This window comes from Arachis stenosperma, chromosome 6 (genome assembly GCF_014773155.1).
Source record: "Arachis stenosperma cultivar V10309 chromosome 6, arast.V10309.gnm1.PFL2, whole genome shotgun sequence".
Classification (NCBI taxonomy): Eukaryota; Viridiplantae; Streptophyta; class Magnoliopsida; order Fabales; family Fabaceae; genus Arachis; species Arachis stenosperma.
Window position 1 is genome coordinate 10,721,317 of NC_080382.1, and position 13,021 is coordinate 10,734,337.

General features: G+C 39.1%; 1 non-coding gene across 1 annotated transcript; it reads left to right on the forward strand.

Annotated features, from left to right (window-relative positions):
- Window positions 1–11,719: 11,719 nt before the first annotated feature.
- On the forward strand, window positions 11,720–11,827 carry LOC130937858 (small nucleolar RNA R71). The gene has a single exon (XR_009069052.1). It is a non-coding gene; the product is annotated as a small nucleolar RNA R71 (small nucleolar RNA).
- Window positions 11,828–13,021: the final 1,194 nt, after the last annotated feature.

Here is a 13,021-nt window from a genome sequence, read left to right on the forward strand (position 1 = left end):
TGAATTCCCAAGAATTGACTACTGGTCCAACCTAGAAGCATCTATTAACAAGTTGCAAGAGACTATGGAGCAACTGAAGGAAGAACAGCAGAATCAAAACTGCATGCTCTGCAAATTGCTGAAGGAACAAGAGAAGCAGGGGCGTGAAATTCAAGAGATGAAACGCCAAAAGCTCTCCTCTCAAGCTGAGGGAGCATCCACTTCTCAAAATCAAGGTTGTTGAGTCCTAACTCTGTGAAAACCTCTATCATTAGGAGCCTCTGTTTTTCGTTTTTTTTATTTTCCTTCATTTTGTTTTTATTTTTCGTTTTTCCAGTCTCATTCTATATCTATTTTTGAGTCTTGTTTTTAATTCATAATTAATAAAATTAAAGTTATGCCTTAAAGTTATGAATGTCCTATGAATCCATCACCTCTCTTAAAAGAAAAATGCTTTAATCACAAAAGAACAAGAAGTACAGGGTTTCGAAATTTATCTCTGAAACTAGTTGAATTAGCTTGATGTGGTGACAATATTTTTTGTTTTCTGAATGAATGCTTGAACAGTGCATATGTCTTTTGAATTTGTTGTTTTTAAGAATGTTAAATTTGTTGGCTCTTGAAAGAATGAGGAGAAAGAGAACTGTTATTGAGGATCTGAAAAATCATCAAATTGATTCTTGAAGCAAGAAAAGCAGTGAATACAAAAAAAAAAATTCGAAAAAAAAAAGAAAAAAAAAGAGAAAAGAAAAAGAAAAAGAAAAGAAATAGAGTTGTGATCCAAGGCAACAAGAGTGTGCTTAAGAACCCTGGACACCTCTAATTGGGGACTTTAGCAAAGCTGAGTCACAATCTGAAAAGGTTCACCCAATTATGTGTCTGTGGCATGTGTGTATCCGGTGGTAATACTGGAAGACAGAGTGCTTTGGGCCACAGCCAAGACTCATATATTAGCTATGTTCAAGAATCATTATACTTAACTAGGAGAATCAATAACATTATCTGAGTTCTGAGTTCTCATAGATGCCAATCATTCTGAAGTTCAAAGGATAGAGTGAGATGCCAAAACTGTTCGGAGGCAAAAAGCTACTAGTCCCGCTCATCTAATTGGAACTATGATTCTTTGATATTTTGGAATCTATAGTATATTCTCTTCTTTTTATCCTATTTTGATTTTCAGTTGCTTGGGGACAAGCAACAATTTAAGTTTGGTGTTGTGATGAGCGGATAATTTGTACACTTTTTGGCATTGTTTTTAGTATGTTTTTAGTATCTTTTAGTTAGTTTTTAGTATATTTTTATTAGTTTTTAATTAAAATTCACTTTTCTGGACTTTACTATGAGTTTGTGTGTTTTTCTGTGATTTCAGGTATTTTCTGACTGAAATTGAGGGTCCTGAGCAAAAATCTGATCCAGAGACTGAAAAGGACTGCAGATGCTGTTGGATTCTGACCTCCCTGCACTCGAAGTGGATTTTCTGGAGCTACAGAAGCCCAATTGGCGCGCTCTCAACGGCATTGGAAAGTAGACATCCTGGGCTTTCCAGCAATATATAATAGTCCATACTTTGCCCAAGATTTGATGGCCCAAACCGGCGCTCAAAGTCACCTACAGAAATTCTAGCGTTAAACGCCGGAACTGGCATAAAACTTGGAGTTAAACGCCCAAACTGGCATGAGAACTGGCGTTTAACTCCAGAAAACGTCTCTACACATAAAAGCTTCAATGCTCAGCCCAAGCACACACCAAGTGGGCCCGGAAGTGGATTTTTCTGTCATTTACTCATTTCTGTAAACCTTAGGATACTAGTTTACTACATATAGGACCTTTTGACTTTGTAATCACGACGGAATGCGACCTTATGACATTGTACACCTTTTCTTCCACAGCATGAGTCTCTAAACCCCATGGTTGGGGGTGAGGAGCTCTGCTGTGTCTTGATGGATTAATGCAATTACTACTGTTTCTCATTCAATCATGCTTGCTTCCATTCTAAGATAACACTTGTGTTCTTAATCCGGATGAATGTGATGATCAGTGACAATCATCATCATTCTCAACTATGAACATGTGCCTGACAACCACCTCTGTTCTACCTTAGATTAAGTAGTTATCTCTTGGATTCTTTTATCGGAATCTTCGTGGTATAAGCTAGACTGATGGCGGCATTCAAGAGAATCCGGAAGGTCTAAACCTTGTCTGTGGTATTCTGAGTAGGATTCAATGATTGAATGACTGTGACGTGCTTCAAACCTGTACCTACTGGGCGTTAGTGACAGACGCAAAAGAGTGATTCTATTCCGGTAGGGGAGGAACCAAACCGGTGATTGGCAGCACTGTGACAGAGTGTGTGCATTAGCTTTCACTGCGCGGATGGGAGGTAGCTGCTGACAACAGTGAAACCCTACACGAGCTTGCCATGGAAAGGAGTAAGAAAGGATTGGATGAGACTGTAGGAAAGCAGAGAGACGGAAGGGAAGGCATCTTCATACGCTTGTCTGAAGCTCTTACACCAATGATATACATAAGTATCACTATCTTTATCTTTATGCTTTTCGTTTATCACTATACCCAATGAGTTTGCCTGACTAAGATTTACAAGGTGACCATAGCTTGCTTCATACCACCAATCTCCGTGGGATCGACCCTTACTCACGTAAGGTATTACTTGGACGACCCAGTGCACTTGCTGGTTAGTTGTGCAAGTGTAGTGATCACAATTTCGTGCACCAAGTTTTTGGCGCCGTTGTCGGGGATTGTTCTTGTTATGGAAACTGACGGTTCATCTTGTTGCTTAGATTAGGTATTATTTTTCTTCAGAGTTCTTAAGAGTGAATTCTAGTGTTTCAAGGTGATGTTCTTATCATCACCAAAGCTGATTGATCATCATCAATTTAGCTCTTGAATGCAATGTCTTGATGAAGCTTAGCTAGCTATGTCTAATTCCTTTAGACTAAAGCTTTAGACTAACATTGCATGATTCCTGGAATTCTCATTAAGAATTTTGATACCTTTATTTTCCTTTTCACTTAATTTTCGAAAAAGCACAAAAAATTACAAAATCATAAAAACCAAAAATATTTCTTGTCTAATTCTAGTGTCTCATTTTAAGTTTGGTGTCAATTGCATGTTTTTGTTCTTCTTGCATTTTTCGAATTCATGCATGTGTCTTCATTAATCTTCAAGTTGTTCTTGATGATTTCCTTGTTTTGATCTTTGAAATTCTATTGACTTGAGTGTTTTGTTGTTTCTCATATATACAAACTGCTAAGTTTGGTGTCTTGCATGCATTGTTATTTGATTTTAAGTACATTTTGATTATTCCTTATTATTAAAAATCCAAAAATATTTTTAATTTGTGTCTTTTCAAGTCAATAATACAGAATGAAGATTCAGAACATACGCAGAGGAATTATACAGAAAAGCTGGGCATTCAAAAATGCCCAGTGAAGAAACAGACTGCGTTTAAACGCCAGCCAGGGTGCCTGGCTGGGCGTTTAACGCCCAAAGGGTAGTAGTTTGGGCGTTAAACGCCAGAATGTGCACATTCTGGGCGTTTAACGCCAGGATGGCACAAGGGGGAAGATTTTGTTTTTCAAATCAATTTTTTTCAAGTTTTCAAAGTTTTCAAAATCAAATCTTTTTCAAATCATATCTTTTCAATCAAATGTTTTCAAAATCAACTTTCTTTCCTTTTTCAAAGATACTTACTAACAATTAATGATTTGATTGAACATTTTTGCCTTTTCTGTTGAGGAAGGTTTTATGTTTGAATCATATCTTTTCTTGTTAGGCAGTCATTAATTTTTAAAATCAAATCTTTTTAAAATTGTTTTCAAATCATATCTTTTTGTTTTTTTAAATTGTTTTCAAATCATACTTTTCATCACATTTTTTAAAACCAATCATATCTTCTTACCACATCTTTTCAAAATAGTTTTCAATCAAATCTTTTTTTTAATTTTTTCAAAAATCACTTGATCTTTTTCCACTCTTATTTTCGAAAATCAATTAGTGTTTTTCAAAATGTTTTCAAATCTTTTACTTAATTTTCGAAAATTACTTCCCTTCTTCTCACATCCTTCTATTTTTGGACTAACTCTATTCCTTAATGCAAAATTCAAACTCCATCTTCTTTGATAAGTTCGAATTTTCTACTTCTGTCTTCCATTTTTCTTCCTCTGACACCTCAGGAATCTCTATACTGTGACATAGAGGATTCCATATTTTCTTGTTTTTCTTCTTTCATATGAGCAGGAACAAAGACAAAGGCATCTTGTTGAAGCTGACCCTGAACCTGAGAGGACCTGACCGAATTCTTCAAAGAAGAAGAAGACATGGCAGCCGAAAACAACAATAATGCCAACAATGCAAGGAAGGTGCTGGGTGACTTTACTGCACCTACTCCCGACTTCTATGGGAGAAGCATCTTTATCCCTGCCATTGGAGCAAACAACTTTGAGCTTAAGCCTCAATTAGTTTCTCTAATGCAACAGAATTGCAAGTTCCATGGACTTCCAATGGAAGATCCTCATCAGTTCTTAGCTGAATTCTTGCAAATCTGTGACACAGTCAGACTAATGGGGTTACCCTGAGGTCTACAGACTGATGCTATTCCCTTTTGCTGTAAAGAGACAGAGCTAGAATATGGTTGGATTCTCAACCTAAAGAAAGCCTGGACTCTTGGGAAAAGCTAGTCAATGCCTTCTTGGCAAAGTTCTTCCACCACAAAGAGGAGTAAGCTTAGAGTGGAAGTCCAAACCTTCAGACAGAAGGATGGGAAATCTCTCTATGAAGCTTGGGAAGATACAAACAATTAATCAGAAGGTGTCCCTCAGACATGCTTTCTGAATGGAGCATCATAGGTATTTTCTATGATGGTCTCTCTGAAATATCTAAGATGTCCTTGGATAGCTCTGCGGATCTCTTCATCTGAAGAAGACGCCTGCAGAAGCTCAAGAATTGATTGAAATGGTTGCAATAACCAATTCATGTACACTTCTGAAAGGAATCCTGTGAACAATGGGACTAGTCAGAAGAAAGGAGTTCTTGAGATTGACACTCTGAATGCCATATTGGCTCAGAACAAGATATTGACTCAACAAGTCAATTTGATTTCTCAGAGTCTGTCTGGAATGCAAAATGCACCAAACAGTACTAAGGATGCTTCATCTGAGGAAGAAGCTTATGATCCTGAGAACCCTTCCATGGAAGAGGTGAATTACCTAGGAGAGCCCTATGGAAACACCTATAATTCTTCATGGAGAAATCACCCAAATCTCTCATGGAAGAATCAAGAGAGACCTCAACAAGGTTTCAATAACAATAATGGTGGAAGAAACAGGTTTAGCAATAGCAAGCCTTTTCCATCATCTTCTCAGCAACAGACAGAGAGTTCTAAGCAGAGTACTTCTGACTTAGCAACAATGGTCTCTGATCTAATCAAGACCACTCAAAGTTTCATGTCTGAAACAAGGTCCTCCATTAGAAATTTGGAAGGGCAAGTGGGTCAGCTGAGCAAGAAAGTTACTGAAATCCCTCCAAGTACTCTTCCAAGCAATACAGAAGAAAATCCAAAAGGAGAGTGCAAAGCCATAAACATGGCCGAATATGGAGAGGGAAGAGAGGAAGTGGACGCCACTGAGGAAGGCCTCAATGGACGTGCACTAGCCTCAACCGAGTTCCCTAATGAGGAACCATGGGAATCTGAGGCTCAAAATGAGACCATAGAGATTCCATTGGACTTACTTCTGCCTTTCATGAGCTCTGATGAGTATTCTTCCTCTGAAGAGGATGAGTATGTCACTGAAGAGCAAGTTGCTAAATATCTTGGAGCAATCATGAAGCTAAATGACAAGTTATTTGGAAATGAGACTTGGGAAGATGAATCTCCCTTGCTCACCAAAGAACTGGATGACTTGTCTAGGCAGAAATTACCTCAAAAGAGACAAGATCCTGGGAAGTTTTCCATACCTTGTACCATAGGCACCATGACCTTCAAGAAGGCCCTGTGTGACTTAGGGTCAAGTGTGAACCTCATGCCTCTCTCTGTAATGGAGAAGCTAAGGATCTTTGAGGTACAAGCTGCAAGAATCTCATTGGAGATGGCAGACAACTCAAGAAAACAAGCTCATGGACTTGTAGAGAATGTTTTGGTAAAAGTTGAAGACCATTACATCCCTACTGATTTCATAGTCCTAGAGACTGGGAAGTGCATGGATGAATCCATCATCCTTGGCAGACCCTTCCTAGCCACAGCAAAGGCTGTGATTGATGTTGATGGAGGAGAGTTGATCATTCAAGTGAATGAAAAATCCTATGTGTTTAAGGCTCAAGGATATCCCTCTGTCACCATGGAGAAGAAGCATGAAGAGCTTCTCTCAAATCAGAGACAAACAGAGCCCTCACAGTCAAACTCTAAGTTTGGTGTTGGGAGGCCACAACCAAACTCTAAGTTTGGTGTTGAACCCCCACATTCAAACTCTAAGTTTGGTGTTGGGAGGTTCCCACATTGCTCTGATCATTTGTAAGGCTCAATGAGAGCCATCTGTCAAGCTACTGACATTAAAGAAGCGCTTGTTGGGAGGCAACCCAATGTTTTATAATTAACTATTTCCTTTTGTTATTTTATCTTTTTTGTAGGTTGATGATCATAAGAAGTCACAAAATCAATGAAAAAAGCAAAAACAGAATGAAAAACAGGAAGAAAAACAGCACACCCTGGAGGAAGATGCTGCTGGCGTTCAAACGCCAGTAAGCCTAGCAGTTGGGCGTTTAACGCCCAGTCTGGCACCATTCTGGGCGTTTAACGCCAGAAAGGGGCACCAGACTGGCGTTAAACGCCAGGAAAGGGCTAAGACCTGGCGTTAAACGCCAGAAATGGGCACCAGCCCGGCGTTTAACGCCAGAAATGCCTCAAAACGTGATTTTGAGTGCCATTTGGTGCAGGGATGACTTTTCCTTGACACCTCAGGATCTGTGGACCCCACAGGATCCCCAAACAACCCCACCACTCTCTCTTCTTCTTCACCCATTCACCAATCACCTCAACATCTCTTTCTCTTCACCACTCACATCCATCCTTCATAAAACACCACTTCTTCCCCTCTTTGGCCGAACACAAGGCCATCTCCCTCTCCTCCATTTCTTCTTCTTCTACTCTCTTCTTCCTTCTTTTGCTCGCGGACGAGCAAACCTTTTAAGTTTGGTGTGGTAAAAGCATTGCTTTTTGTTTTTCCATAACCATTTATGGCATCCAAAGCCGGTTCAACTGAGAAGGCATGACCTCAAGCCCATCACTAAGAAGAAGATGGAGCAAACAAGAGACCCCTCTCATCAAGAAATCCCTGAGATACCTCAAGGGATGCACTTTCCTCCACAAGACTATTGGGAGTAACTGAACACCTCCCTAGGAAAATCAAGTTCCAACATGGGACAACTAAGGGTGGAGCACCAAGAACATGCCATCCTCCTCCATGAAATTGGAGAAGATCAAAGGATCATGAGAGAGGAGCAACAAAGACAAGGAAGAGACATTGAGGAGCTCAAGCACTCCATAGGATCTTCAAGAAGAAGAAAGAGCCGCCATCACTAAGGTGGACCCGTTCTTTAATCTCCTTGTTCTTTATTCTTCTGTTTTTCGAATTTTAGTGCTTTATGTTTATCCATGTTTGTGTCTTATGATCATTAGTGTCTTAGTGTCTATGCCTTAAAGCTATGAATATGAATCCATCACCTTTCTTAAATGAAAACTGTTTTTATCACAAAAGAACAAGAAGTACAGGATTTCAAATTCATCTTTAAAACTAGCTTAATTAGTTTGATGTGGTGACAATATATACTTTTTGTTTTCTGAATGTATGCTTAAACAGTGCATATGTCTTTTGAATTTGTGGTTCATGAATGTTAAAATTGTTGGCTCTTGAAAGAATGATGGAAAAGGAGACATGTTACTGAGGATCTGAAAAATCATAAAAATGATTCTTGAAGCAAGAAAAAGCAGTGAATACAAAAAAAAAAAAAAGAGAGAAAAAGAAGGAGAAAAACGAAAAAAAAAGGGAAAAAGAAAGAAAAAGAAAGAAATAAAGTTGTGATCCAAGGCAATAAGAGTGTGCTTAAGAACCCTGGACACCTCTAATTGGGGACTTTAGCAAAGCTGAGTCACAATCTGAAAAGGTTCACCCAATTATGTGTCTGTGGCATGTATGTATCCGGTGGTAATACTGGAAGACAGAGTGCTTTGGGCCACAGCCAAGACTCAATAAGTAGCTGTGTTCAAGAATCATCATACTTAACTAGGAGAATCAATAACACTATCTGGATTCTGAGTTCCTAAAGAAGCCAATCATTCTGAATTTCAAAGGATAAAGTGAGATGCCAAAACTGTTCGGAGGCAAAAAGCTACTAGTCCCGCTCATCTAATTTGGAGCTTAGTTTCATTGATAATTTGGAGTCTATAGTATATTCTCTTCTTTTTATCTTATTTGATTTTCAGTTGCTTGGGGACAAGCAACAATTTAAGTTTGGTGTTGTGATGAGCGGATAATTTGTATGCTTTTTGGCATTGTTTTTAGTATGTTTTTGGTAGTTTTAGTTGAGTTCTTAGTATATTTTTATTAGTTTTTAATTAAAATTCACTTTTCTGGACTTTACTATGAGTTTGTGTGTTTTTCTGTGATTTCAGGTATTTTCTGGCTGAAATTGAAGGTTCTGAGCAAAAATCTGATTTAGAGACTGAAAAGGACTGTAGATGCTGTTGGATTCTGACCTCCCTGCACTCGAAGTGGATTTTCTGGAGCTACAGAAGACCAATTGGCGCGCTCTCAACGGCGTTGGAAAGTAGACATCCTGGGCTTTCCATCAATATATGATAGTCCATACTTTGCCCAAGATTTGATGGCCCAAACCGGCGTCCAAAGTCACCCTCAGAATTCCCAGCGTTAAACGCCGGAACTGGCACCTAAATGGGAGTTAAACGCCCAAACTGGCACCAAAATGGGAGTTAAACGCCAAGAAGAGTCTCTACACGAAAATTACTTCATTGCTCAGCCCAAGCACACACCAAGTGGGCCCGGAAGTGGATTTTTATGTCATTTACTCATCTTTGTACACCCTAGGCTACTAGTTTCTATAAGTAGGACCTTTTACTATTGTATTCATCATCTTGGTTCTTCTGGTTCCCTCTCTGGGGCCGAAACCAATGATCACTTTTGTTCTTATGTATTTTCAACGGTGGAGTTTCTACACACCATAGATTAAGGTGTGGAGCTCTGCTGTACCTCGAGTATTAATGCAATTACTATTGTTCTTCCATTCAATTCCACTTGTTCTTTATCCAAGATATCACTTGTTCTTCAACATGATGAAGGTGATGATTGACGCCCATCACCATTCTCACCCATGAACAAGGTGACTGACAACCATTCTTGTTCTACAAGCATCTGAGGCTTAGTGAATATCTCTTGGATTCTTCGGAGTCTTCGTGGTATAGGCAGGACCTGATGGCAGCATTCAAGAGAATCCGGAAGGTCTAAACCTTGTCTGTGGTATTCTGAGTAGGATTCAATGATTGAATGACTGTGACGTGCTTCAAACCTGTAACCTACTGGGCGTTAGTGACAGACGCAAAAGAGTGATTCTATTCCGGTAGGGGAGGGAACCAAACCGGTGATTGGCAGCACTGTGACAGAGTGTGTGCATTAGCTTTCACTGCGCAGATGGGAGGTAGCTGCTGACAACAGTGAAACCCTACACGAGCTTGCCATGGAAAGGAGTAAGAAAGGATTGGATGAAGACTGTAGGAAAGCAGAGAGACGGAAGGGAAGGCATCTTCATACGCTTGTCTGAAGCTCTTACACCAATGATATACATAAGTATCACTATCTTTATCTTTATGCTTTATTCGTTTATCACTATACCCAATTGAGTTTGCCTGACTAAGATTTACAAGGTGACCATAGCTTGCTTCATACCACCAATCTCCGTGGGATCGACCCTTACTCACGTAAGGTATTACTTGGACGACCCAGTGCACTTGCTGGTTAGTTGTGCGAAGTTGTAGTGATCACAATTTCGTGCACCAACAGGAAGCTCTTACAGAGCTTCACAGATGTTCAGAGCATGATTGTGGCCTCGCAACAGCAAACTTAGAGTTTGAGTGTGGGAGCTTTGCTTGACTCTGTATGGAGAGAATTGGATGAAGCTTTTCATGCTTCTTCTCCATGGTTATAGAGGATGATCCTTGAGCCTTAAACACAAGGTAGTCCTCATTCAGTTGAAGGACTAACTCTCCTCTGTCTACATTAATCACAACCTTAGCTGTGGCTAGGAAGGGTCTTCCAAGGATGATAGATTTATCCTCATCCTTCCTAGTGTCTAGGATTATGAAGTCAGCAGGGATGTAAAGGCCTTCAACCTTCACTAAGACATCCTCTACAAGTCCATAAGCCTGTTTCTTTTATTTGTCTGCCATCTCTAATGAGATTCTGGCAGCTTGTACCTCAAAGATCCCCAGTTTCTCTATTACAGAGAGTGGCATAAGGTTTATACCTGACCCCAGGTCACACAAAGCCTTCTCAAAGGTCATGGTGCCTATGGTGCAAGGTATTAAGAACCTTCCGATATCCTCTTTCTTCTGAGGTAACTTCAGCTGACCCAAGGTATTTAGTTCATTAATGAGCAATGGAGGTTTATCCTCCCAAGTCTCATTACCTAATAACTTGGCATTCAGCTTCATGATTGCTCCTAAATACTGAGCAACTTGCTCTTCAACAATAACTTCATCTTCTTCAGAGGAAGAATACTCAACATAGCTCATGAATGGTAATAGGAAGTTTAATGGAATCTCTATGGTCTCTGTATGAGCCTCAGATTCCTTTAGTTCCTCAATAGGGAACTTCCTATTGGTCAATGGACGTCCATTGAGGTCTTCCTCAATGGAAATCACCTCCTCCTCCTCCTTCCCAGGTTCGGCCATTTTGGTCATATTAATGGCCTTGCACTCTCTTTTTGGATTCTCTTCTGTATTGCTTGGGAGAGTACTAGGAGGAGTTTCAGTAACTCTTTTACTCAGCTGACCCACTTGTACCTCCAAATTTCTAATGGAGGACCTTGTTTCATTCATGAAACTTAGAGTGGCCTTAGATAGATCAGAGACTATGTTTGCTAAGCTAGAGAGGCTCTGCTCAGAATTTTCTGTCTGTTGCTGAGAAGATGATGGAAAAGGTTTGCTATTGCCAAACCTATTTCTTCCACCATTATTGTTATTGAAGCCTTGTTGAGGCTTTTGTTGATCCTTCCATGAGAAATTAGGGTGATTTCTCCATGAAGGGTTATAGGTGCTTCCATAGGCTAATCCCATGTAATTTACCTCTTCCATTGCAGAATTCTCAGGGTCATAAGCTTCTGTTTCAGAGGATGCTTCTTTATTACTACCGGATGCAGCTTGTAATCTAGTCAGATTTTGAGAAATCATATTGGCTTGCTGAGTCAATATTTTGTTCTGAGCCAATATGGCATTCAGAGTGTCAATCTCAAGAACTCCTTTTTTCTGAGTCACCCTATTATTCACATGATTTCTTTCAAAAGTGTACATGAATTGGTTATTTGCAACCATCTCAATGAGTTCATGGGCTTTTGCAGGCATTTTCAGATGAAGAGATCCACCAGCAGAATGATCCAATGACATCTTGGACAACTCAGATAGACCATCATAGAATATACATATGATGCTCCATTTTGGAAGCATGTCAGAGGGGCACCTTTTGGTTAATTGCTTGTATCTTTCCCAAGCTTCATAGAGGGATTCACCTTCCTTTTGTCTGAAGGTTTGGACTTCCACTCTAAGCTTGCTCATCTTTTGAGGTGGAAAGAATTTGGTCAAGAAAGCATTGACCAGCTTGTCCCAAGAGTTCAGGCTTTCTCTAGGTTGTGAGTCCAACCATATCCTAGCTCTGTCTCTTACAGTAAAGGGGAAAAGCATAAGTCTGTAGACCTCGGGATTAACCCCATTGGTCTTGACAGTGTCACAGATTTGCAAGAATTCATCTAAGAACTGATGAGGATCTTCCGAAGGAAGTCCATGAAACTTGCAATTCTGCTGCATTATAGAAACTAATTGAGGTTTAAGCTCAAAGTTGTTTGCTCCAATGGCAGGAACTGAAATGCTTCTTCCATAGAAGTCGGAAGTTGGTGCAATATAGTCACCAAGCATCTTCCTTGCATTCCCAGCATTGTTGTTGGGTTCGGCTGCCATGTCTCCTTCGTTTTCAAAAATTTCTGTAAGGTTTTCTCCGGAGTGTTGTACTTTAGCTTCTCTTAGCTTCCTCTTCAGAGTCCTTTCAGGTTCAGGATCAGCTTCAACAAGAATGTTCTTATCCCTGTTTCTGCTCATATGAAAAAGAAGAGAACAAAGGGAATAATAGGGATCCTCTTTGTCACAGTTTAGAGATCCCTTGATGTGTCAGAGGAACAGAGGAGTAGAAGAATGAGGTAGAGAGAGAAGGAGAAAAATTTGAACACAGAGAGAGGGAGAGGGTTCGAATTTTTGATGAGGGGAGGAGAAGTGTTAGTAAATAAATAAAATAAATGGAAAGAGATGAGGGGGAGAGAGAATTCGAAAATTAATTAAAAGAAAAGAGAAATATATATATATATATATATATATTAAAATTTAGCTAATTTCGAAATTAATGAAAGAGAAAAGTAGTTAGGTGGTTTTGAAAAAGATAAGAAATAGTTTGGAAAAAGATAAGAAATAGTAAACTTCGAAAATATAAGAAGTTTAGAAAAAAAGATTTTTGAAATTAATGTTTAAAATGATATGATTGAAAAGATATGATTTGAAAAGATATTAAAAAGATTTGATTTTTATGACTTGACTAACAAGAAACTAAAAGATATGATTCTAAAATTCAAAGATTGAACCTTTCTTCACAATAAAGTAACAAACTTGAATTTTTGAATCAAAACATTAGTTGTTAGCAAGAATTTTTGAAGATGTAATATAAAATTAAGAAAAAGATTTTGAAAAATTTATTTAAAA